Raw genomic sequence first — 26052 nt, forward strand, 5'->3', positions numbered from 1 at the left:
CAATATCATTGGATTGTGCAAGAAAGGAAATAAATAAATAAAATCAACAATAACAAGGGAGGTAGTGAAAGGATGAGTCAAGCAGGAAAGCAGGAGGAGTTGAGGAGATGGGCAACCAATGATGGGAGCGAGCGGGAGCAAGGAAACACTCCAGTACCATCAGCTTGTGTTTGCGCTATGGCAAGACAGAGAACAGAGCAAGTGCTCCAATACCATCGGATTGTGCAAAAAGAAATATAACTGCTGTTAGTGTTTTAACAACTTTTTAAGAATTGCATTAGTTTATGCACACGTGCATTCATTTTAGTGGTATGTTTACAAGGGAAAGGGCCTGAAAACACAAGTGCTCCTATGGAGTTCTCGAAAACAAAACAACAAAAAATAGCTCCACACCCTGAGAGCAGTGTAAGGAAACATGTACCTGGTCCATGCGTTATGAGAAGGCTAAACACAAGAAGAGGGCATGACACCCATATTGCCATGGCATTAAAGAAAATGAGTGCAACCTTGAAGTTTACCGATGGGGTAGAAAATGGGCCGCCTGTTACCCCACAGATAAAGTACAAGACGTGTCTCCGAAAAAGCGTATGCACTGTCTAGCCGAGACCTAAATTACTTTGCAATTGCAGATGAACTTCATGATCTCATTTTGACCCCATATCTACTTTAGGCATCACAGGCCATTTTCTGCCCACTCTGACATTGTATTTGACAATCCTTCAGAGAGTTCATAACTGTTCCAGAGTGGCAAGCATTCCTACTGGCTATTTGTGCTTTTGTTATCCACCGCAAATATCCATGACACAAATCCTGAAGTGTGTGAAATCTTATTTTAGGACCAGAGGATTTACATGCTAAACCTTGGAAATCGTACATCATTGCCATGAGAGGAATAGTGCTAAATTGTGTATTTTTTTTTGGGACAATGACTCTTTAAAAAACTGTTTTGGAATCTGCTAAATAATATAACCCTGTGTCAGGCAGGGCCAACCTCCATTCCGCAAGGGTAGGTGTAGTTTTTTGTTGATACTCTAAGCTGCTTAGAACCCTTTTAAATGGTATAAACCTTATGATTTATTTATTTAAAAAACATGCACCTAGATATCATAAAAGGGTCTGAAAAAGAAATAAACATTGGAGTAGTGTCACCATTTTGATAATATTAATCCACCCACTACATAAAGGGATGGATAGCACAAATTATTTGTTTAATTATTTCTTTAAATTGAATGTAGTCTACTGTTTTTCAGATGGTAAATGTCACTCCCTGATCCTGAGTCTTGCTTTTCCAGATATTTAATCACCTATGTTGTTACCATAGTATGTAATTACTTAGGCAATTTTAATGGGCTGCAATTAATCTGCAAAACGTCTGTCTTTGTAATATTTATCTTATTACCAGATTTATTTGACATCATATTAATAGTGTCAAATATCAATTTAATTTTCTCCTCTTCTACTAATATAAAATTTGCCACATTGTCCACTCATAATCTTGTTTGTGGTTCAGGTATTTTTAAGGCTACCCTTATCAATGCTTTGTGGCTGATAAAGTGAGATTATTGGTCAACCTCGAGGATAAATAGCAAAGGGGCTAATGAATATCCCTTACAGTTGCTCATTCTTTTGTGAGTTCTTCTACTGCGTCTCCATTAAGCCCTGCATTAGACCCATGATATAGGGATCACATCGATCTGGTGAACCTTAGAGGAAAAGCTATCACATCTAGGACCTTATTCAGGAATTCCAAGGTCACCCGATTGAATGTTTTTTTCTGCATTTAAAACAAGTTGATTAGTGGTAGGTGAGAACCCTCAGCTAATACAATTTCCTCCCAGTGATAATGAATGTTTAACCATAGTTATCTTCCAGGGATGAAACCTGTTTGTTTGTCATTCACATTTTTTAGCCATAATAGTCAATCTGATAGAATGAATGAATGAATGAATGAATGAATGAATGAATGAAAGTATTTGTAAAGCGCGCGATGGCCAAAACGGCTTCCTGGCGCTGGGAGCTCTAAAGAACCGGACAGACAGGGCCAGGAGGATTAGCGGGGGTAGGCCAGGGCAAACAGAAAAGTTTTTAGCGCTTTACGAAAATGTGAAAAGATAGGGATCGAGCGCATAGAAAGAGGAAGAGAGTTCCAGAACCGGGGGGCAAGAACAGAGAAACGGGTTCCACCAGTGCGAGATTTGTGAAAACGGGGAACAGTGAGGAGGGCAGAAGATGATGAACGGAGAGTGCGGGCAGGGGTGTGACGGGAAATCAGAGAGTTGATGAAAGCAGGTGCAGAATGATCAAGGGCCCGATAAACAAGGCACCCTAATTTGAACAAAGATCTCTGAAAAATGGGCAACCAATGAAGGGATTTAAGGACGGGAGTGATGTGATGAGTTTTGGGCCGATGAAAGATGAGACGGGCAGCCTGATTTTGGATAGCTTGTAAGCGGCGGGATTCATAGGCAGGAATGCCAGCGAACAAGCTATTGCCATAATCAAGGCGGGAGGTAATAAGGGCAGAAATAATGATTTTAAGGGAATCAGAAGAAAAGAAACGAGAGATTTTCCGGATCATCCGGAGGGAAAGAAAACAGGAGGACACCACGGCACTGACCTGGCCATGCATGGACAGGTCCTGTCTGACCTTGATGCCCAGAGTTTTAACGGAGGGAACGGGGGTGGGAGGAAGGCCAAGAATGGAGGGCCAGAAAGCAGGGGACCAAGGGCTGGATGAGCCGCCAATCAGGACAAGCTCAGTCTTATCTGGATTGAGCCTGAGGTGGTTGGCGCTCATCCACCCAGAAATAAAGACCATGGTGGAATGAAAAAAGGATAGCGAGTGAGAAGAAGAGGAAAGATCAAAGACGAGCTGGAGGTCGTCAGCGTAGTTATACACAGAGACCCCCAGCTCAAGAAGGGAAGAGATAAGAGGGTGAATATAGAGATTGAAAAGAAGGGGAGAGAGGGAGGAACCTTGAGGGACCCCACAGGGCACCGGGAGGGGGGAAGCAGAGAAGCCAGGGAGGTGGACGGCTTGAGAACGACCTGTCAAAAAGGAAGTGATCCAGGAGAGGACAGAGCCTCGTATGCCCGCTGCGCTGACACGGTCCAAAAGAATGTTATGGTCGACCGTGTCAAACGCAGCGGACAAGTCGAGGAGGATCAAAGCTTGGGGAGAGTTGACGTCGGCCTTGGCTTTAAGCTCGTCAAGGACGGCTAACACCACGGTTTCGGTCGAGTGACCCGAACGGAAACCGGCTTGGTGAGAGGCCAGGAGCTGGTTCTGTTCAACATAAGCAGAGAGACAGGAAGTAACGTAAGATTCAAGAATTTTAGAAAGATAGGGAAGAAGAGAGATAGGTCTAAAGTTAGAGAGAAGAGAAGAATCAAGACCAGGTTTTTAAGGATGGGACAGACAATAGCAGATTTAAATGAAGAAGGGACCAATCCAGTGGAAAGAGAGGCATTAAGAAGGGAGAGAGGGGTATCAGGACAGGAAGAAAAAAGGATTTTGAGAATGCGGGCAGGGGCACAGTCAGTGGGGGAGCCAGACTTGATTTTAGTGAGCAGAGCTAGAAAAGAGTCCAAGGAAAGGGGGGGAAAAGAAGAAAAGGAACATTTAAGCGCAGAGGGGACAGAGTGAGGAAGAGTAAAAGGAGTGATCAAGATGTTAGATTTAATTTTAACAATCTTCTCGATAAAGAAGTTGTTAAGAGAAGAGCAAAGAGCCTGGGAGGGAGTGAAGTGAGGGCAAGCACGATCAGAGGTGGCTAAGTTGTTGACCACAGAGAAAATTTCTTTAGGTTTGTTAGCCGAAAGCGCCACTTGTTCGGAGAAATACTTGATCTTAGTGGCCAAGATGGCCTTCTTGTACTCCTTAAGAAGAAATTTATATTTGGCCTTGTGGTCAGGGCAGTAACTACGGCGCCAAAGGCGCTCTGAGCGTCTAAGCTCCAATTTGAGAGTCTTGAGCTCCGGGCTAAACCAGCGGTGAGCCTCGTGAGGGCGAATGGACTTGATTAACTTGAGGGGGGCTACCAAGTCACATGCGGAAGAGAGCCAATTACCAACTGCGGCGGCCTGTGAGTCAAGGGGAATGCCAGTGAGATCTGGGGAGGAAAAAGCAAGGGAGTGAGACAGGGAGGCCAAGTCAACACGATTCCAACTACGGGAAGAGACATTCTTGGGACGAAGGGGCTTGTGGGGGGAACCAGTAGTAATAGAGAAAGAAATGAGGGAGTGATCAGACCATGTACATGGGAGGATGCTGGGGGGGGAAACTATGTCCTGGGATGACCAGACTTGGTCCAGAATATGTCCAAGATTGTGGGTAGGGACCAAAACATGGGACTTAAGGTTGAGACAGAGGAGAGTGGCCGTGAAGTCCTTGGATGCTGGGTCCTCCCTGGGATCGCCAGGCCAGTAGTTAAAGTCCCCAAGCAGGAGAACAGAGGAGTTATTAACCACCAGCGTGGCGAGGAGTTCCTGCAGGGAGGCCACAAACAGGGGCATGTTCAGGGGAGGGCGGTAGACAAGGACAATAGTAAGAGGTGCAAACAGATTGGAAGAGCGAGCGACCAGGAAGTCCACTCCAGCGATAGGTGCTTGGGGGAGAAGCTGAAATTGAATAGTGGATCGGACAATCATGGCAACACCCCCCCCAGTCTTGTCCGCGGGGCGGTCGGCCCGGAGGACATAATAAGAATGGGGAAGGATGGCAAGAATGTCGGGGAGGGAAGCCTCCGAAAACCATGTTTCCGTTAGAAACAGAAAATCTGGGGAGTCTGTAGTTAGAAGGTTAAACAGGTCAAGTTGGTGTTTGCCTGCCGAACGAGTATTGAGGAGATAGGCAGAAGCAGTGTGAGGGGGTGATGATAGAAAGCATTTTCATTACGATTATGTAATCAGCTTGCAATTTTGTTATACGCCTCTATGAGCTTCATTGCTTAGGAGACTTTTCTAGTAATAAAACGTTCACTAAATTGCCCTGCTTGAAGGATTGTGATATATCTACCTCCTGCAATCTGGTTTTAAAGGTATACAATGAGGGATTCAAGTCCCACTGGAACAGTTTATGCACTTCTAGCAACAGTCCATCTGATCTTGACTTGGAGCCTTTGCTGGCACCATAACCCTTTGGTCTCTCCTATTTCCTCTTGCTTATTGACCCATTCAAGATCTGCTATAGTTCTTGAGTTATTTTTTCCAGCCTTGCCTCCTTGGAAGCCTGCAGGCTACAGTCTCTTGGTAGAGTGTCATATAACATTTTAGAAAGACATTAGCCTCTCTCTCAGGATCTTCTAAACAGCCACTGTCCGTGCAGGTAACAGCGATGGGGCAGTGTAAGGGGAGATTCCGAGGGACGATGCCGAGGGAAAATAAATTATTTATTTAATTTCCCCTCTGCATCGTCCCTTGGAATCCCCCTTACACAGCCCAACCTCCCCACCACTGTTACCTGCACGGACTGTGGCTGTTTCTAACAAGGCCCGATTCCCTATCTTGAACGTTGCCTACATTGGTTCTACTCCTGTCAAGTTTTAGACTTTAGGCAATATATTTTTCTACATTGTTATCTTCCTCATACACCAACTAAAACATTGTCTTTAATATTTGCTATTTCCTTTTTTTACCAAAAAGCTTCTAACTTCCATCATTATCCCTTTAAGGTTATTTAAGTTCTAACCTCTACAGCTAGCACTACAATTTCCTAAGCAACTTTAAGTTATTATTTTCCCTGCACAACTCTATCGTCTCCTGCTTTCTTTTGATGTAAACAGATAGACCCCTAAAATGAGCTTTAAAATCATACCATGTTTATCGAAGCTGAATTCATGGAGCTGTGGCTTGTAATACAACATGGTGGCTCCAAAATAGTAGAACTCTACATTGGCATTCATAATCCATAAACATACTGTACGGTACAGGGCTCTTTGCCCCTTGTGATATGGCAGGGAGTCACAATGGCGTAGATAGATAGATCTTTACGCTGCTGACGGAAGCCACCTCTATACTCTAGGCTCTCGGTCATGACTGAGCATGGCCTACCCATCTGACCCAGATACGTCACTAGGTTACAGCAAACCAGCGCTGTCTCATCCAGGGTATGGGAGGAAACCTTGGGTGGCTCCATGTTGCTGGTGCTGCTGCACAACCTTGTTTCTCCCATGGCAGGACACGCTTCATTGTCCAGTGGAGGACTAGACCTGATTGGGTGCACCGGAAGGCTACCATCACTGGTGCTGTTATGTGGCCTAGTTGTTCCCAAGGAGGGATATGTTCTGTTGCCCTTCCACTGAGGTGATTCCTAAGAAAGTAGCATTTAGTGGGTAATTCTCGCCGTATTTTCACAATAATCCTTGCTTCTACTAAGACAAATTTTAACATATTTGGTGCAAGTCACAAGTCATGTACCTAGTGTCTTCTCCAGGGCCTTAAAATAACTATACTCCTGAAAAGCTATTATGAGGGGGCCTGATGACACGTATCAACTTCAAATATTGTAATTTCTATTAGAAACTCCTACTAAAATCAGTGTGTAGGCAATAACTGTGCTGTGTATGTTTTTTGATTCTTAGGGAACGTGTTAATGCACAGAGGCTGCAGATGCTCCCAGTCACTGTTGTTGCCTTTGCAGCCAATTAGATCTTATATTTATTGATGCTGGGGGTGGCATCACCATATTTTGGGCTCTCTTTTAATACTGTGCACAGGAAGTGTGCTAAGGCATACCCCTTGTACATGTATTTACTGCTTGTGCACACGTGCAAGGGCCGGCTCAGCAGCTTCTTGTGGGCACTAACTGTGGCTGTCCTTTATTTTGTTCATGAGTCGACACCGTAGCCAGATGCGGTACACTACGCACTCTCCCCCGCCGGGAGACTGTTGGCGCCTGGGGGTCTTTGGTGGGGTCTGTGCCGTGTGTTACGATGCCCCACCCGGCACCCCGGGTGTTGTAGGTTTCTGGTGGGGAGAGAAGGGCGGTGGCCTACCTACTCCCGCACAGGGGTGCATTCCATCCTGGTGACTGCACCCCTAACTCAGCCCCGCCTGTTTTAACTTATATTTTACAGGGCACCTAATTTGGAGGCGCCCATTCAACTCACCATACCAGCTGAGGCGATTTTCCCACAATAGGGAGGTGAGCCACAGCGCGATCCCGCGCCGTCTCAGTGCTCTGCACTCGATGCAACTATGGGCACTGCCTATGTTGGAGCACAGTCCAACACGCTGAGTCTGATATACATGTATGCTCTTATGCCTCACCTTACCAGTCATCACTAGGCAAGCATGTCTGCTGATGTATGCTTGGGTACTTTACCACTGCAATAACACCTTGACCACATATAAAAGGACATGAATGTTGACCATGAGGGAGGACACCATGCCAGAGGGATTTTAATGAATTTTAATGAACTTTGAACAATGTTTTATCACTGTATTGTAGCACATAAGGAGGATGCATATTTTAAAGATGACTGAGTGGGGAGACTCAAGCAACCATAGAGGATGACTGATGTGAATTGTCTTTCTCCTTCTGCATTTTGTCTCCCTAGGTCCTCAAACAAACACTACAGAAGCAACCGGAAGTAGTGGCTTCTTGATGGTAGTTAGCTATTAGCTGCACAATTTAGTGTAGATATTTTTCACTTTTTCACATTATAGGTCCTGAAGAATTGCCACAGTATTTTTAACCAACAGGCAAGAAACATGTCGACCCTAAGAGCTGAGCATAGTTTCAACTGACCACCCCTTCCCAGGGGCATTGCCACTCCACACGTTTTTAGCGAGGGGGATCACCAGCCGGAATAAAACTTTATTTGGAATATCCAACTTTTTTTAACACACTCACTGCACTCCACCATATCTACACCTCCACGGGCCACACACCCCCACTTCATCATAAGGCAAAGGAACAAAAGATCTTCCATAAGGAGCCCCTTCGCGGGTGTCCGTTGGGCAATGCAGCGCCAGCTCAACGAGGAGCAGGCCAGGATGATGAAGCATGACACCTAGCTTGCTGGGTGTGTGAGGACCCTAGTTCCGTAAAAGCAGGATCCCCACATCCCTCTTTCTCCTGGTGCATTCTTCCACCCCCTCCACCACCACTCAATTGCTGGCGGTTGGTTCCCACACCTAGACTCCCTAGGCACCACTCTTAGAGAAACAGTGTCTACTTTTTTGTTTGCAAGGCATACCTCTCCCACGTCAAATTGCTTCTATCTTCAGATTGTGGAGAGTGTTGGTGAGGAACCATATCTAATGGACAGATTGTCCAGCTCCCGAAAACCACTACTGGAACGCGATAAGCAACAGGCACCCACCTCTACAAACCCCATCATACAGAGCAGTGGGACTCTCTTGATAGCCTCTGATGCATTTAATTATCCACCAGAGAATCTGGATATATTTGGAGCCATCGCTAAGGCTAGCACGGCACTGTATTCCAAAGTGAGTACATAGATCATTTAACTAACGTTGTTATATGAAACTCACATGTTAGATAAGGTCACAATCAATAACCTGTGTCCTACAGAACTGCATCCTGCAGAACTGCATCATCCTGCAAATAAATAGGTCAAGCTTCTAACAGTAGACAAGAGAGTGTAATTATTGTGGTCATCTGGGTTTAAGGAGGCAGTGCATGGCAGAGAAAACATTGTAAAACACACAACATAGGGCTATAAAATGTCACAAAGCTAAAGTGTTACTCAGGAATGCTTCAGCACTCCATTTTTGTACAGTTGAAGGAAACTTAGACAGGCTTTCTTAGAAATCCACTGACATTGTGAGCGAGAATGCAGTAAAATCATACTTTTTGGTTTTGCAACTAATATCATTTTAACATAATTTTCCTGGGTGCAATGTAGGACTCAGACCGTCTTAGCCTGAACTTCAAATTATTTGTTAAGATTAAGCTATGTCTATGCTGGTTATGAAACAAATATATATAAGGCTGTTGAGGAACAAAAGTGTTCTGGCTCTTTCTGTTGGGATTGAAAAGCACTTTGCGTGGTTGGAAGTATGTACCCCCACCCTAAGTACCCAACTGTACAGTTGTCTGGATCTTTAATGCAGATTTTATTTTTGTCACTAGTGTACACAAATCATGGATGTATGTCTGCCTGTGAAGGGTACAGTGCAGGGACAGAGTAATACTGCACAGGGTTGTATGACTACTGTCTGAAGCACGACTGCCTGAACCACGACCTCCTTTACCACGAAAGTTTTTACAACGATCTACTTGTTATAACTACTTGTTTTTGTACGACTTCCTTTACAACCAAATTCCTTTAATTAGTCTTTTTTTGTGGGGGGAAATCCCCCCACACGCCCCAATAATCCCTTTATAGTGTTTTGCTTTATTTGATATTGTTTATTCGTCACATTTATTTCATTTTTAAAACAACGCATTTTGAAGATTATACTTTTAATAATTATTTTAAGTATTAAATAAAATATTCTTTTTAAGAAATGTCCTACCTATGATGCCAGTCAGGGTGCAGACGAAATGATGTTAATGATTTATTTTTTTTCTTAACCTATCGTGGGAGTTTTTTTGTGATTGGGCAGTGTTGAGTGACGTATCTCTTCAACAAAGCCCAATCGTATTGAGCGTAAGGGGATTGTAGGCGGAAGACAGCAGAGAGAAGTGACGTGGTCGGCAAGTCGTGGTTCCGGACGACGTGGTTCCAGCTTTCGATGTTGAGCAGTCTTCGTTGTTCTTGCCTCGTTGTTCAGGTGAGTCGTTGTTCGAGAATCGTAGTTTAGGATGTTTCCCACTGCACAGTGCATGCTTGGGAAGTACCAGTGGTGTAACACAGGCTCCCGCAGCTCCCACGGTGCGGGTGCCCCTAAGCTCCCTGGGGCCCCCTCAGAACTCTGGCTGGAGAGCTCCCGATTTCTGTAGGGAGGGGGCCCCTCTACATACCTTGGAGGAGGCCCTCTTAAGCTCCGTTACACCAGTGGGAAGTGCAGGTAATGTGTGTATGTGTGCCTGTGAGGAATACATTACATGAGAGATGCAGTGAATATGCAATGAAAGCATGTGCTAGGTTCATGTGTGCTTACTTGAAGTACAATGCATGAAAGGTGAAGTGTTGTACCATGCACACATACACGTGTGTGCTGGCAGTGTATGTGTTTGTAAATAACACACGATTGTTAAATATAGAAAAGGTTTAGTGCTGACCAGTGCAGGCAGTCTGAGTGTGTGTGCGGAATGTATGTTATCATTTAAGAGTACAATGAATGGTAACACTGCTGGACAGTGTGTGCTGGGAATGTACACTAAATAAGTGAGATTTCAATGGAAAATTACACAGAGGACCCTGGGTTCCATTTTGCGAAGCCCAGGCCTGCCTTTTGAAGACATGAGAAGGAGAGGAATCCCCTCTGACAGATTCGTGTATTGCTACATTCCTGTGAAAGTCGCACCCTCATTGGGCTCCAGTCGGGAGCTGAAGGAAGGATTCCCCTTTCTGGTGGGTAAAGACAACTTACAGTGTCTTTGTGAAATGAGAGATGCTGTGACAACTGAGAAAACGTAGCTGGCTCCCCTCAGTAGAGTGAGCCTGCTCAACCAGGAGGTGCCAAATGGGCTGCGGGCAGTCCAAATTTGCTGAGTGGAGCCATACTCGTGGGTGCTAGTGCTGAGGGCCCCTACTGAACTCTTCCAGGCTGCAAGATCGAGTACATTGTGAACTCAGCCAGTTGGGCCTCGGGAGACTAGTTGCTGCACAATAGACACTTTTGACTAAAACCTGATGAGTCAAAGGGGAACTCCTGAGTACGGCCTAAAAGTGATCATTCCCTATATCAGCAAGCATGAGCAGTCCTGTCCAAGGAGGGTCTGACAGCATATTTGACCCATAAGACACACAGTTCGGGAGTGACCAACAATAACTTAATCAGTACTCAATCAAAGCTAATGTGTCACTATTAGATTGTAGTCTGAGATGAGCTTCAGAGTTGTAATGGGTCTGCAAATGAGGATTAGAAAAAGGGAGTGGATAACTTTACCTATTAACATCACACAAGGTGCATTTTTAAAGGAGTGCTTACTAGAAGGGTGAGTTTGTAAAGGTGCTGTAATACTTGTCGGGTCAGGTTTTAAATAAAATCTGTTGTTTTATTTCTTTTAGCCTTTGTTTGCACCAAATCAATATTTTATTGAAAAATAAAACCTAGCAAGTGTTGTGGTGCTTTTTATGCTTATTTGAGTTGCAATACAGGTACTCATTTGTATCAATATATGGAATGCATTCCTTAGAAGAGGAAGCCTTCTCATTTCTGTTTATAGATAAACCCAGGCAGCTGGCAGTAGAGGCTCCTGGTGGGAGTGCTACCGGGTGGTGACGTGGGGCGGGGGAGGGGCAGGGTGGCGGGTGGTAAACACAGGAATATGGATGAATGCAGGTAAGTTGACAATTAAATCAATAAAATGAATTTCGTTGCACGGGCTGCATCACATTTGGTGATTCAGCTTGCGCAATGGAATTCTTTTTATTGATTTTTTAATTCAACCTTACAAACACTGTTTTATACAGTGCTTGTTTTCGTCCTAACTATCCATATCCACCCAAGATATTTTGCAACTGCTATAGAGGTAAGGGGTGCAGATTTAGTGCATAGGATTCTTTCCGCTACCTTACTACTTTTTGTCCCCATGTTCTTACATATACAGCACAACCAGACCCTTCGTGGTACGTCAAAGGCTGGGCAAACAAATAGCATGTGCGCAACTGATTCATTACATGCCTGGCAACTGGGGCACCTACTATCGCCTGCCTTGTTCCACGTTGAAGTAAAAGACCCTAAGGGCAGAGAGCCTACTCTCAGCAGAAAATACAGCTTCCTATTCAGTGGTTTGGTGATAGAATCCCAATAGGGTTCCAAACTCTGGGTGATTTTAAGATCCAAAAATCTTCTTGTAAGTGAGGAGGAATCACAAGCTTTTACTTTGTTTAGTACAACCATTTCTCAGTACTTTGCTTTCAAGACCTTTTTCAGAGGGAAAGCATGCTGTGGCGGGTGTCAGGACTCCAAGACTCCAAATCGGAGTAATAGCGCAGAGGAGAGAAAGTTGCAGCGCTACTCGGTTGAAGAGAGATACCTGGACGGAATCAACTCGGAAATGGCACCTTAAAATGGTCGCCAGTTCAGAGTTGAGGTCAGCAGTCTAGTTGCCAGCCGCAATCACAGCGGAATCCAGGTGAGGCTCGCACTTGGTCAGAACTGCGCACTTCACCAGGATTTTCACCGCTAGAGGAACGTTTTGTGACAGGAGCCAGTGTTTTCAGTAAAATAGTTTCCGAGAGAGTAAATAATCCCGAAATAGCAATAGTATTTTGGAAAGGTCAAAGACGACAACCTTGACATACCACAAGAAAGATAATTACGAGTTCAAAAGCGAGAGAAAAGATCAGGGTAGCTGAAGTGAGTACTTACCACAGTCTCCGAGGAGCCGCGACGACGACATAGGTGCACCTAAGGAAAAGAGAAGACAAAGCTAAGTGAATAAAATACAAGTTGTTTAAGTAAATGTAAATAATTCTTAAATAGAACTGAAGGATATAGCGCATACTTACCAGAACCAGCGTCGAGAGAAGCCGTCTGCGTTCTTGTGCACATGCAAGGTTAAAGCCTGAGAACAAATAAAAGAAAAGAAGAGTTAGTGAGAACAGGAAGTTTGCAGAAGAAAAGAAAAGGTCAAAAGATAAGTAAGTTAAGAAATAATTCTCAAGTAACATAGCGAGGTTAAAAAGAGTTTAGAGAGTGAGAGACTAATACAACTATATGTGTTATAGGAAGGAAAACAGAAAAGACAGGCAAAAGAAGGACACAGCGGAGCCGTAGAAAATCCCAGAAGTGAGAATAAAAGAGGGCCCAAAAGATAGAGGAGTGAGTAAGAATTAAAAGAATACGTAGAGAGAATTACAAGAGAGAGAGAGAGATAACAGTGACTTAGGGTTATTTTCTGAATTACAGGGAAAAGACTCTATCAGAGCCAGATAGCACTAAAACTAGAAGAAGAAACTAGTGTGAAAGAATAGAAGAGAAGCAGAGTTCTGAGTACAAAAAGGGTAAGAGAGTCAGACTAAAAAGAAAAAGATTAAAAGACAGAATTAGGATTGAATTGGTTGCTAATGTCATTCATTGTCTCCAGGGTTTCGCCAACCGACAGAAGACTTCAGGAGGAACCGACCAGAACAGTCTCTTCTCTTATTTTTTGTTATTTTATCCACTTTCCCCCTTCCCTCCAAGGTAGCATATCTGGAGACTTGTGAATACCAAGCTCTGGGTTGCTGCCTAGGTGGATTCGGGATCTAGCATCTCTGTTCCTGTGTAGTATTACTAAGTATAGTTAAGTCTGACAGAGTGAAGTGCCCAAGTTGCATTTTACACCCGAACAGAGATGGCGGAAGGGATAGACTTACAAGGGCTAGGAACCATTTTAGACACTATACAAAAGGAGTTAAGTGCAGTCAGAGAGGAGAACCAGAACCTTAGACTAGAAGTAGTTAACTCCAGAAAAGAGACTGCGGAGTTAACGCAAAGACTTAGACAACCCTTTCGTACTGGGTCAGATGCTCAAAACCCATTATCAGAAGGTACCAATAGAATGACCACTCAGGTGATTCACTCCCTGTCACCAGTTATTCCATTGGCGGCACCGGAGCGTTTTAGGGGAGACCCACAGAAGGCGCAAATATTCATCACGCAGTGCTCACTACATTTCATGTGCCGCCCTTCAATTTTCCCGGATGCGCAATCTAGAGTAGCCTTTGTGTTGTCGTACTTGAATGGGTTTTGCAGCGTCTTGGTCTTTGCCTTTGATTACAAAAGATGATCCAATATTATGAAATTACGAGAGTTTCAAAGATGAGTTTCTTCGAATTTTTGACAGACGACGAATATCTCAAGCTGTAGACAATGAATTGCTTGACCTGAAACAGGGAAATCGAGATGTGGTCTCTTTTTTGGCTCAGTTTAATAAGCTTGTGATAGAAACGGACTGGCCAGAGAGCAAGAGAGTGGCGGTATTCTACCGCGGGTTAAAGGATGAACTAAAAGACGTGTTGGCTGGAATACCGAATAGACCCACAGACATCTCCACGTTAGTGGATTTAGTTCTGGAGATAGGTTTCCGACAAGGGGAAAGAAAAGGCGAAAGAAGAAAAGATTTCAAATCGGTGGTTCCCAGATTTGATCGGGTCAGATCGGAAGGAGGACGAAGTTATGAAGGTCAACAGAGTACGGAACCCATGCAGATTGGAACAATCCGTGGTCCCCAATCAAAAGAAGAAAAGGAGAAAAGAAGAATCAACAATCTGTGTATGTATTGTGGATCTGGAGGTCATTTCGTTAGGAATTGCCCAAAGAAACCCAAGACGAGCTTCAAGCCGAAGGAAAACTAATAGCACCATCTGTTGGAGGAGTTGAACAGGTGGGTGCAATTATAGACAAGACTCCAGAAGAACATAGAGTGGCTAATACCTTACAATCCGCAGCACCGCATTTAATTCTATCAATGGAAGTAAGATTTAGACATGTCACGCTGGCGGAAGTATCAGTGATGATAGACTCCGGAGCCACCGGAAACTTTTGCGATTTGAAGTTTGCACGTAAGGCGGGAATCCAGGCTATCAAAAAATCCAAAAGTGAACCTGTGAGAGCGGTGGATGGGACCAATTTGTCTTCAGGTCCAATAGTGAGTCATACGGAATTAATACATCTTAACTCTAATGATGAGCATGAGGAAAAGATCCAGTTTAATTTAATCGATGCTCCCCAATTCCAGTTGATACTCGGACTTCCCTGGCTTACCGAACATAACCCAACAATTAACTGAAGTGCAAGAACCATTAAGATGGAATCTGATTATTGTTTTGGAGGTCAGGAAACGGATCAAGAGGTTAATCCTGCGCATTCCCTGTGTCAGGCAGGAGAATCAATTTGTGTTATCCATGTCCAAGAAAAACCAGAAGAATACCAGGATTTTTAAGATGTTTTCAATGAAGTCGAAGCAGAACAACTACCGCCACACAGAGTCTACGACTGTAAAATAGAGATCGAACCTCGGTCGAATTTGCCTTGCAGTCGTGGATATGCCCTAACAGAGAAAGAACACCATCATTTACGGGAATATCTAGACAAGTACTTGGCCAATGGGTTCATTCGACCCTCACAATCCCCAGTATCTTCTCCCCTGTTTTTCGTGCCTAAGAAGGAAGGGGATTTAAGAACCTCTATCGACTACAGAGCCATCAATAAGATTACGAAGAAGAACCGCTATCCACTACCATTAATATCTGTCTTGCTAGATCAAGTGAAAGGAGCGAAAATATACACTAAATTAGATTTGGGAGGAGCGTACCATCTGGTGAGAATGAAGGAGGGAGAGGAATGGAAAACAGCCTTCAGAACGAGATTCGGCCTGTTCGAATATCAGGTATGCCCTACGGCCTTTGCAATGCCCCTGCTGCCTTTCAACACTTCATAAACGACGTCCTGAAGGAATACATTGATCAGTGTGCAATTGTGTACATTGACAACATACTAATTTACTCCGTGGATGAGGAAAGACATCAGGAACAAGTTAGAGGAGTTTTACAGAAGTTGAGAGAAAACAGATTGTTTGTAAAACTAGAAAAATGCGCCTTCAATGTTTCTCAAGTGGAATTCTTGGGTTTTGTCATATCTCCAATGGGCATATTCATGGATAAGAAAAAGATCGAGGCAGTGGTAAACTGGAAATCCCCAGAGAGCGTCAAAGAAGTCCAAAGCTTTATTGGGTTCGCAAATTTTTACCGGAGGTTCATTAGTGAATTTTCACACAAGATCCTACCACTCACTCGACTACTGAAAAAAGGACTCAAGTTTGAGTGGACAGCTGATGCAGAGGAGGCTTTCCAATCCCTAAAGAAAAACTTTACTTCCGCCCCAATTCTCCAACATGCAGATCCAAGCGAGCCTTTCTTTGTAGAAACAGACGCCTCAGATCAGGCTGTAGGAGGAGTCTTGTCTCAACGGAATAAGTAAACGGGCCAGTTGCACCCAGTTGCTTATAGGTCAAGGAAATTAACCCCATCAGAAGTCAATTATACCATCACGGTGAAGGAGCTTTTGGCCATAAAAGACGCTTTCAAGGAGTGGCGACATCATTTGATGGGGGCACAACACCAAGTCACTGTATACACAGATCATCGGAACTTGAAATTCCTGAAGACGGCTAGAACCTTAACTCAAAGACAAATACGTTGGTCGCTGTATTTTGCCGACTATGACTTCGTCATAACTTATCGGCCGGGAGCACAAAATGGGAAAGCGGATGCCTTGTCAAGAATCGACACAGAAAATCAGAAAACTCCTTTGGAAAACCAATCAATAATCCCAAGTGAAAGAATAATTGGAGCAACAACTTCGATCAACCTTGAACATGGCATCATGGAAGCAATGGATATGGAAACCATGCAAAAATGGATGAAAGAGAAAGAAGGAAGAAGAATTCATGATCAACTACCTTACTTTCAAGAAGCCTTGTACATACCCACCAGAGAATTGCAGCAACAGAATATAAAAGAATGTCATGATGCAAAATTAGCTGGACATAAAGGAGAGGCAAAGACCAAGGAACTGATTAAACAACACTATTGGTGGCCCGAGATGGCTAAAGACATTGAGGAGTATGTCAAAACTTGTGAGATTTGCGCTCAAGGGAAATCTGAACGGCAGGCTCCAAAGGGATTGCTTTTGCCCCTGCCCACCCCACCTTACCCATGGCACACCGTTACCTTAGATCTCATCACAGACTTGCCGCTCAGTCAAGGTTACGACACCATTCTAGTAGTTGTAGACTCCCTTTCGAAAATGGCACATTTCACAGCCCTAAAAGGAGAGCCAACAACTAAACAATTGGCAACTCATTTTAGCACACAGATAGTGAAAATACATGGAATCCCCTAAGTCGAGATTTCTGACAGAGGCCCACAATTCATTTCCCATTTTTGGAAGTCCTTTATGGAAGGGTTAGGTAATGAAGTCCGGTTTTCCATGAGCTATCACCCAGAAACTGATGGTCAAACCGAGAGGGTGAATCAAGAGCAAGAACAGTACTTGAGATTGTTTCTTTTGAAACAAGAGGGAAACTAGTCGGACTTTCTGTGGGCTGCAGAATTCGCCCATAATAATGCCAAGAACGTTTCAACCGGGTTTTTCCCCTTTTATATGAATTATGGTAGGCATCCAAACTCAACAATCAGACAAACTGAGATTTCAGTTCCAGCAGTGGAAGAAATCGTGTCTCACTTAGAACAGGTACATAAGAGTGCAATAGAAAACCTAGAGTTAGCCAAAGGAAAATACAAGATCTATGCAGACAGGAGAAGGCGAGTGGGTCCTCATCTAGAAATAGGAGATTATGTTTGGTTAAGTACTAAGAACCTGAGGCTAAAAGGAAACCGGAAGTTCCAGCCAAGATTTATTGGTCCCTATCAGGTAGAAGAAAAGATAAACCCAGTAACGTACCAAATCAAATTGCCACCCAAACTGAAGATCCACCCAGTCTTTCATATATCTTTGTTAAAGAAAGCTTCAGCAAATTTGCGAATTAACTTGCCACCAAACCCCCTTCAACTGGAGACAGGTACAGAATTTGAAGTCAAAGAGATACTAGACTCAAAAGTGCAAAAGGGCCAATTATACTATTTGGTGGACTGGAAGGGTTATGGACCAGAGGAAAGGTCTTGGGAGCGGGATGAAGATGTCCATGCTCCAAGATTAATTAAGTCATTTCACCGGAGATTCCCAACCAAACCAAGTAGGAGAGAATCTACCTTGTTGGGGGGTACTGTCAGGACTCCAAGACTCCAAATCGGAGTAATAGCGCAGAGGAGAGAAAGTTGCAGCGCTACTCGGTTGAAGAGAGATACCTGGACGGAATCAACTCGGAAATGGCACCTTAAAATGGTCGCCAGTTCAGAGTTGAGGTCAGCGGTCTAGTTGCCAGCCGCAATCACAGCGGAATCCAGGTGAGGCTCGCGCTTGGTCAGAACTGCGGACTTCACCAGGATTTTCACCGCTAGAGGAATGTTTTGTGACAGGAGCCAGAGTTTTCAGTAAAATAGTTTCCGAGAGAGTAAATAATCCCGAAATAGCAATAGTATTTTGGAAAGGTCAAAGACGACAACCTTCACATACCGCAGGAAAGATAAATACGAGTTCAAAAGCGAGAGACAAGATCAGCGTAGCTGAAGCGAGTACTTAACACAGTCTCCGAGGAGCCGTGACGACGACATAGGTGCACCTAAGGAAAACAGAAGACAAAGATAAGTGAATAATATACAAGTTGTTTAAGTAAATGTAAATAATTGTTAAATTGAACTGAAGCATATAGCGCATCCGTACCAGAACCAGCGTAGAGAGAAGCCGTCTGCGTTCTTGTGCGCATACAAGGTTAAAGCCTGAGAACAAATAAAAGAAAAGAAGAGTTAGTGAGAACAGGAAGTTTGCAGAAGAAAAGAAAAGGTCAAAAGATAAGTAAGTTAAGAAATAATTCTCAAGTACCATAGCGAGGTTAAAAAGAGTTTAGAGAGGGAGAGACTAATAAAACTATATGTGTTATAGGAAGGAAAACAGAAAAGACAGGCAAAAGAAGGACACAGCGGAGCAGTAGAAAATCTCAGAAGTGAGAATAAAAGAGGGCGCAAAAGATAGAGGAGTGAGTAAGAATTAAAAGAATACGTAGAGAGAATTACAAGAGAGAGAGAGAGATAACAGTGACTTAGGGTTATTTTCTGAATTACAGGGAAAAGACTCTATCAGAGCCAGATAGCACTAAAACTAGAAGAAGAAACTAGTGCGAAAGAATAGAAGAGAAGCAGAGTTCTGAGTACAAAAAGGGTAAGAGAGTCAGACTAAAAAGAAAGAGATTGAAAGACAGAATTAGGATTGAATTGGTTGCTAATGTTATTCATTGTCTCCAGGGTTTCGCCAACCGACAGAGGTCTACAGAAAAGACTTCAGGAGGAACCGACCAGAACAGTCTCTTCTCTTATTTTTTGTTACTTTATCCACTTTCCCCCTTCCCCCCAAGGTAGCATATCTGGAGACTTGTGAACACCAAGCTCTGGGTTGCTGCCTAGGTGGATTCGGGATCTAGCATCTCTGTTCCTGTGTAGTATTACTAAGTATAGTTAAGTCTGACAGCGGGATCCTCCCAGAGCATCAACATACCAATTTGGGCTAAGATGTCTTTTATACCTCAAAGCAAACCGATGTTATGAAAGGTATCAGATTTTACTATATCTGCAAAGCCAGTGGCATATGGTACCAGTTCGGGCATAGTCCACAGTCTGCGCCAATATAGCACCACACGTAGCTTTACAATGTCAGAAAGGTTTTTTTTCCCAAGGTCATAGAACAACGGGCATAATGGAGAGCTTTGTGGAAGGTTGGTAATACCCCATATGAACTTGTTTTCTGACATGCTAAGTTTAGATATGTTGCCTTGACCCCATAACTCTACACCATACAATGCTGAGCTAACCACTTTGCTGTCGTATACCTAAAGCACCGGACTAATGGGTTTCCTGAAGGACCTACTATGCTCAAGTTGTAAAACCCCCAAGAGTTGCCTGTGTTTTAATGTGGCCATATCATTCTGGTGATTTCACTTGAGGTCATTCTGAATATTTATCCCCAAATAGATGAACTCCCTGACTTGCTCCAAGGGGTGATTTTTCATTGTGATACCACCTTGAAAAACTTTATGTTGATTAAAAGTTATACATTTCGTTTTCGACACTTTGACTTCGAGACCACGTTTGGTACAAAATTCCTAAAAAACTTTCAGTGATCTCTGCAGCCCACTTGGGGTCTTCGAGATTATCAATGTGTCGTCTGCGAACATTAAAATCAGGATTCTAGACCCAGCTAGAATCGGGGCATCAGTATTCACACGGCAAATGCAGTCAACTACGCTATTAATAAACACAGTGAACAGGGTCGGCGCCCCGACACAACCCAGGCGCACACCCCGCTCAACAGGAAAGGAACTAGTCACTTGTCCCTGAGAGCCCCATCATATCTTCGCGTAATTGCCCTGATGCAGTCTCATTAGAAAAGTCAGTAGATCACTAGGTAGGCCAAGATCATGTAAAGTTGCCCACAAACTGGAGCGGGGAACAAAAAGCAGTTTTTAGATCGACAAAAACAGCATACAGACTGCCTTTGCCCAGGACCACCACTTTCCAATGTAATAATACAAAATGGAACACCTGGTCGATGGTACTTGTGGCTGCACGGAAACCGGCTTGCAATGATGACAGTGTATTAGACTCCTCAACCCACTCCTGAATTTTGTTGAGAATCAGTCTCCCTATTATTTTTTGTGTTGAGTCAGGTTTCAGGTTCAGGTTTTAAAGTCTTTATTTCGATTTTTAACAAATCATAAAAGACACATTAAAATACAAAAGAATATAACTAATTCAATTTGAACATCCACAGAAAGACAATACTTTAAGGAATATTTAAACACTAACAAAAGATATAAAAATAAGTATACAAATAAAAAGAACCTTTCATGACAAATGGATAAAACAGGATTAAATTTCAATTAATGAATAAAGAAACCTGAGTATTTCATATAAGAATAAAAATCATTGCATAAGAAGGTCAACATTGCAGTTCAGAATTACAAAAAAGAAACAAGGGATGCAGATGATGAGACTTGGCACTAATGTATACTGGTTTTTAGCCTTAGGAGCCAAGCCCATCCCAGATACTTTGCCAAAGTTACCACGAAGAGTTCTGAGGTGTTAGTCCTAAGCACCCATATGGCTTCCATCGCTGTTTTAAATGGTAGTTTTTGAAACAAAGGTTTTAACCATTTCTTTCGGGGTGCACCGTACCTTGGGCAGGCAAAAAGAAAATGACCTTCAGATTCAACATGACCTGGGCAGTATGTACAATTGGGCGATATCCCTGTAGACCGTTTGTTCAGAAAGGTGTTTAAGGGCAAAGCGCCTACTCTAAACTGGTGGTACAGCTTCTTATCTAACGGTCGAGATATAACATCCCAGTATGGTTCTCTCGATAGGTCAAGTTTGAATGTCAAAAACCTGCCTGTAAGGCCGTTTTTGTTGGATAGCAGGACTCTTTTTAGGCGGGTTGTGGCCCAATATAGTGATTTAAATTCGTCTTTGGGTGGGAAAACGTTAGATTGTGGGGATGTCCAGAGATGTTCCAAACCCATGTCTTTAAGAATGGATTTGACTGCAGAAAGCCATGGTATTTTCCCTGAACCCCTAATAGACCTAACTTCCGACAGTAATTTTGCAAAGAGGGATAGGTCTGGGGATGTCCATATCCGTCTCCACAATGCCACTAACCTAAATCTTGCCATCTCATTAATAGGTGGGGAACCAAGGTCCAGACAGAGGGGGATCAGGGGTGTAGACTGTGGGAGGCCCACTAAATTTCGAAGGAATCTACATTGGGTTTTGAACAGATTAGACAAGTCCATGTGGCCCCATAGATCCGCGCCATATAAAATGGCTGTAGAGATTTTAACGTCATAGATCTTAAGGGCCGGTAGGACCCGTTTTGTGATTGATTCCTTCTGCTCTTTAACGAGGCAACCAGTCAGCCTGGCAAGTTTAAGATGTTGCATATTGATCTGGTCTTTCCATCTTAAACGGCTATCGAGGGTAACCCCTAAATAGGTCATGGTATCGACCTGTTCGAGGTTTACTCCATTCAACCTCACTGAACTTCGGACTGAGTGGTTTTTTGTAAAAACCATAAATTTTGTTTTCCCCACATTGACTACCAGGTTATTGATGGCACAGTACTCCTCGAAGCGGTCGAGAGCCCGCTGGAGTCCGCCGCGTGTTTTTGAGAGGATTAGAGTGTCATCTGCGAAGATGAGTAAAGGGAACCTCATCCCTGCCAGCATTGGTGCATCAGTGGGGGTATCCATGAAAAATTTAACAACTTGATCGATAAAAAGGAGGAAGAGGGTAGGGGCCAGGACACACCCCTGGCGGACACCTCGAGATACGGGGAATGTTTCCGTCACTTGTCCCTGACCCCCCCATCTCACTCTCGCAAAGTTGTCCTCATGGAGTCTTACAATGAGGTCCAGTAATTCTAGTGGGCATCCCAGATTTTTCAGCACACCCCATAGCCTGTCCCTAGGCACTAGATCGAAGGCGGACTTCAGATCAATGAATGCGGCATAGATGGTTCCACCACCCAACCACACCTCCTTCCAATAGATCAGGCAGAATCTAAAAACCTGATCTATGGTGCTCATTCCCGATCTGAAGCCCGCCTGCATGGGTGACAAAATATTCTCCGCTTCGATCCATCCCTGGACCCGTCCTAGAACCATGCGCGCCACTATCTTTTGAATCGAATCGATTAAGCTGATAGGGCGGTAGTTGCCTGGGATGGATTTATCACCCTTCTTGTAAATTGGGACAATTTCAGCCCCTTTCCAAGATTTCGGGACTGTAGCTCCATGGGCCAAAGTGTTAGCTATCCTGGTAATATACGGGAGCCACAGAGTGGGATTAGATTTAAATAGATCAGCCGGGATCAGATCCATACCGGGGGCTTTACCTCGAAGAGTAAGTGCCAACGCCAACTCAACCTCAGCAACCGTAAAGGTGAGTTTTTCACTTTGTGGGGTCAGCAAGAGTGCATTGCCTAAGGGATTTATAGCCTCATCATCACCAGCTCTAAATTGGGCCGAATAGAATGATACCCAATCCTCCAGAGGCACATTGTTTCCCGGGGTAGCAGATTCTATATTTTTACCATTTAACCAAATCCCAAAACCTTTTCTGATTGTTAGTGGAAGAGGCCTCCAGGAGGTCTGACCAGAACTCATCCTCCCACTCCCGTTTAGCTTTACTAAGGGTTTTTTTGTAGTGAAGTCTAGCAGCCCCCACTCCAACCATATCCCGAGATTTAATGGCTGTAATGAGAGCTGCATGTGCCGCTCTACATTTCTTGTTATACCATTTTTGGGGCAAAGGATTAGTTTTAGTAGTAACATTCCCACATGGTTTGGATAGCAGGGTTTTTAAGCGGTCAAAACAATCAATATGGACACCCATCACATTATTGACTGATCCAATATCCACCCCCGACATATCTATTTGCAACATTTCATTAAGTGCATTCTCCACTACAACATTGATATTATTTAGTAAACACTCATCTACCATAACCCGTGACCACTTCAATCTCCTCCTGTCGTTGGTAAGTTGGGCGTCCCCTGTATAGGTGGCAGATGGCTCCTCGTGTCTGTTTAGACCCGGTAACTTCAACGATAGAGACAGTGGATTGTGATCACTTTCCGGGCACTCTAATACTGCCATGTCAATTAGCAAGGCCCAATGTTCCATGTCCAGTAAGATATAGTCAATGCGGCTCTGCCTCTGGCCATTATCGAAAGTACAATTTCCCTTCACATCCGAGGCGGAGCGGCCATTACATGCACGGAACCCATTTTGTAAACAAAAAGCCATCCAGGACACTGCAGCCTCTGTTGCTTTAGCCCTCTTCTCCACTTGTAAGTCCAGGATACCCCATACCGAATCGTCTGCCATAGTCCAGGTGTCTCCCATGTCTAGCACAGGTTCTATAGTACAATTTAGATCGCCAGCAAGAATGGTAGTAATGCCTCTGTCCATTTTCGTAATCATATGATCAACTAAGTTCAACAGGGGTGGGCTTCGACCGCCAGGCAGACCTCTAGCATAAATATTAACAATATTCATGATTTGCTTGTTCCCTTTGTTTATTATGATGGAGAGGAGATCCTGACTCTCCACCGGGTACTCCGTTGGATATAGACCCAGGGATTGTTTTACCCAGATCAACAAGCCACCTGCGGCCCGCCCTTTACCTCCTTTGATTGCGGGTTTGAAGAAGTTAATATAGCCTAACTTATGAACAGGCTCCGTTGCCCATGTTTCCTGCAACAGGATAATATCATAATTGTCCATAAAGTTTGACCAATCCATAGACGCAAGACGCGCCTTAATACCCGCTATGTTCCAGGACAAAATTTTCAATTGATCTTTCAGGTTGTCTGGCAGCAGAGGGTGTAGGGGCTGTACAGATCCATGAGACGCCCCTGTATCATCATTAACCACTAAGTACTTAACACAGTCTGCTGGGACTTTGATTTTGTCCTTAGTCAAGGACCCCTGAGTAGCTACGTATGGTAGAGGGCTATTTAACACAAACGTTTGACCTCCTTCCCCGTCTACTCGAGTGGTTAATTGGATTGGGCACACCATATTATCTTCATTGGACTCTTGGGCTACCACACTACCAATCAAAGACTCATTAGATGGATCGTTGAGTCAATCTATAGCCTCAAGGCCAGAAAGGGGGCCAAAATGATTAAAAAGGAAGGGGCGCTGGCAATCAAGCGGGGTTAATGCCAGGGGATGTCTTGCAGCAGGACCTTTACGAAACAAAGGATAAGATTGAAAGGGTGTTTGTCTGCGCGGGTAGAAGTAGGGTAGAGCTAATGTTTGTACATCCCCCTGCCTTGCAAACCTGGGTTCTCGTTTAATAGCATCTACCACCCATGAGTCTTTGAACGAGATAAGAATACAATCTCCTTCTAAGTCTTTTACCTCCGGCCCCACCCAATCTACTCTCCTCACATACAATATCTCCGTAGGGGTGGAGGGGGGTAGCGGGCGATTTTTGTTCAACCAGAAAGTGACTTTATTGCGGAGGTCACCATAAGATTCCCTAGCACCCGGCTTTAATGGTGCTACGCCTGTCAAAACGATGGTGTGTAAGGCTGCTTCAGGTGGTAGATCAACACTGGGAATATTTCGTCTTTTACGCCCCCCCCTCCCTGTGATTGGTGAAAGCAGTGTGTTGGGCTCTTGAGGTACTTGGGGGAGAAAGATTTGAATTAGGTTGTGTGGGAGGACCCATAGTTTGACGCCCACCAGTATTTTGTTTAGCAACTGGTTTCGATTGGGGCTTTAGTACCTGAGTGTGGGTGCTAGCTCCTAATTTGGAAGAAGTGGTAGAGGTAGTATTGGTTTTTTGACCCCCTTTAAATATGGTGTTATTCATTCCTATGGGGTTGTTAGGGAGATTTTTACCCTTTTCCATATTGTTGTTACTAACAACCTTACTGGATGCCTTACTGGGTGCTGGTGTATTAATAGCACCCGTATTGTTTGAGCCAAGTAATGCTTGAAGCATCGTATGGTTTGAATGGGTCAAATCCTCCATACTATCGATTTTAGAGGTCATGAGCCTAGTCCGCTCCAGGACTGGTAGGAGTAGTGTTTTAAACATGGCCTCCATTTTTGCCAACAAAACCTCATCACTATTGAGGCACATGGGACAAGTAGTTGAGGAGCCCAAAGCTAAAAGAGAGGGGCATAACATGTTATTAGGCACAGGGGGTATTAACGGGTTTGGGTGAGGCTCCGGCCCCTGACACCAGTCCCCTTGGCACCATTCCCCTTGGACTTTGTTTACTTCACTGGTTTTTAGGTTTCTTTCCCCTGACATTCCAGAGTCCCGTTTTCTCTTTTTGGTATTGGGGCCCTGATTAGATATAGGGGGAATAACATTTTCGACAGAGTTAGACATGTTGGACTGATTGAGGAGAGGAGATCCAGAGAGCTGGCTAAAATCCTGCTCCTCACTAATCACGGAATCATTATCCTCCTCCCCGTCCCCCTGTGTGTCTTTGGAAGCGTCTATACTATTCCTTTCTTCCTTCATTTTATCCCTTATTGGGCTACCCCCAATATTTTCTAGGTGGACTATTGCGTCCGTAGAGGTAGTATGGACACAATTGAAGGCAGCATGAGGTGCAGAGGGTGCAGGGGAGATAGATGTGGCTAGAGCCCCCAGTGAGGATCGCTTTCCACTAATTAGATCTAATGACAATCTTTTCTCAACCATGGCGATTTCCTTTTCCAGGATACCAGTGGCACGTGTTATAAAAGCGTCCAGGGGACCCGAAACGACGCCCTTGGTGGTATTAAT

The sequence above is a fragment of the Lissotriton helveticus genome, chromosome 2_1 (assembly GCF_964261635.1).
Source record: "Lissotriton helveticus chromosome 2_1, aLisHel1.1, whole genome shotgun sequence".
Taxonomy (NCBI): Eukaryota; Metazoa; Chordata; class Amphibia; order Caudata; family Salamandridae; genus Lissotriton; species Lissotriton helveticus.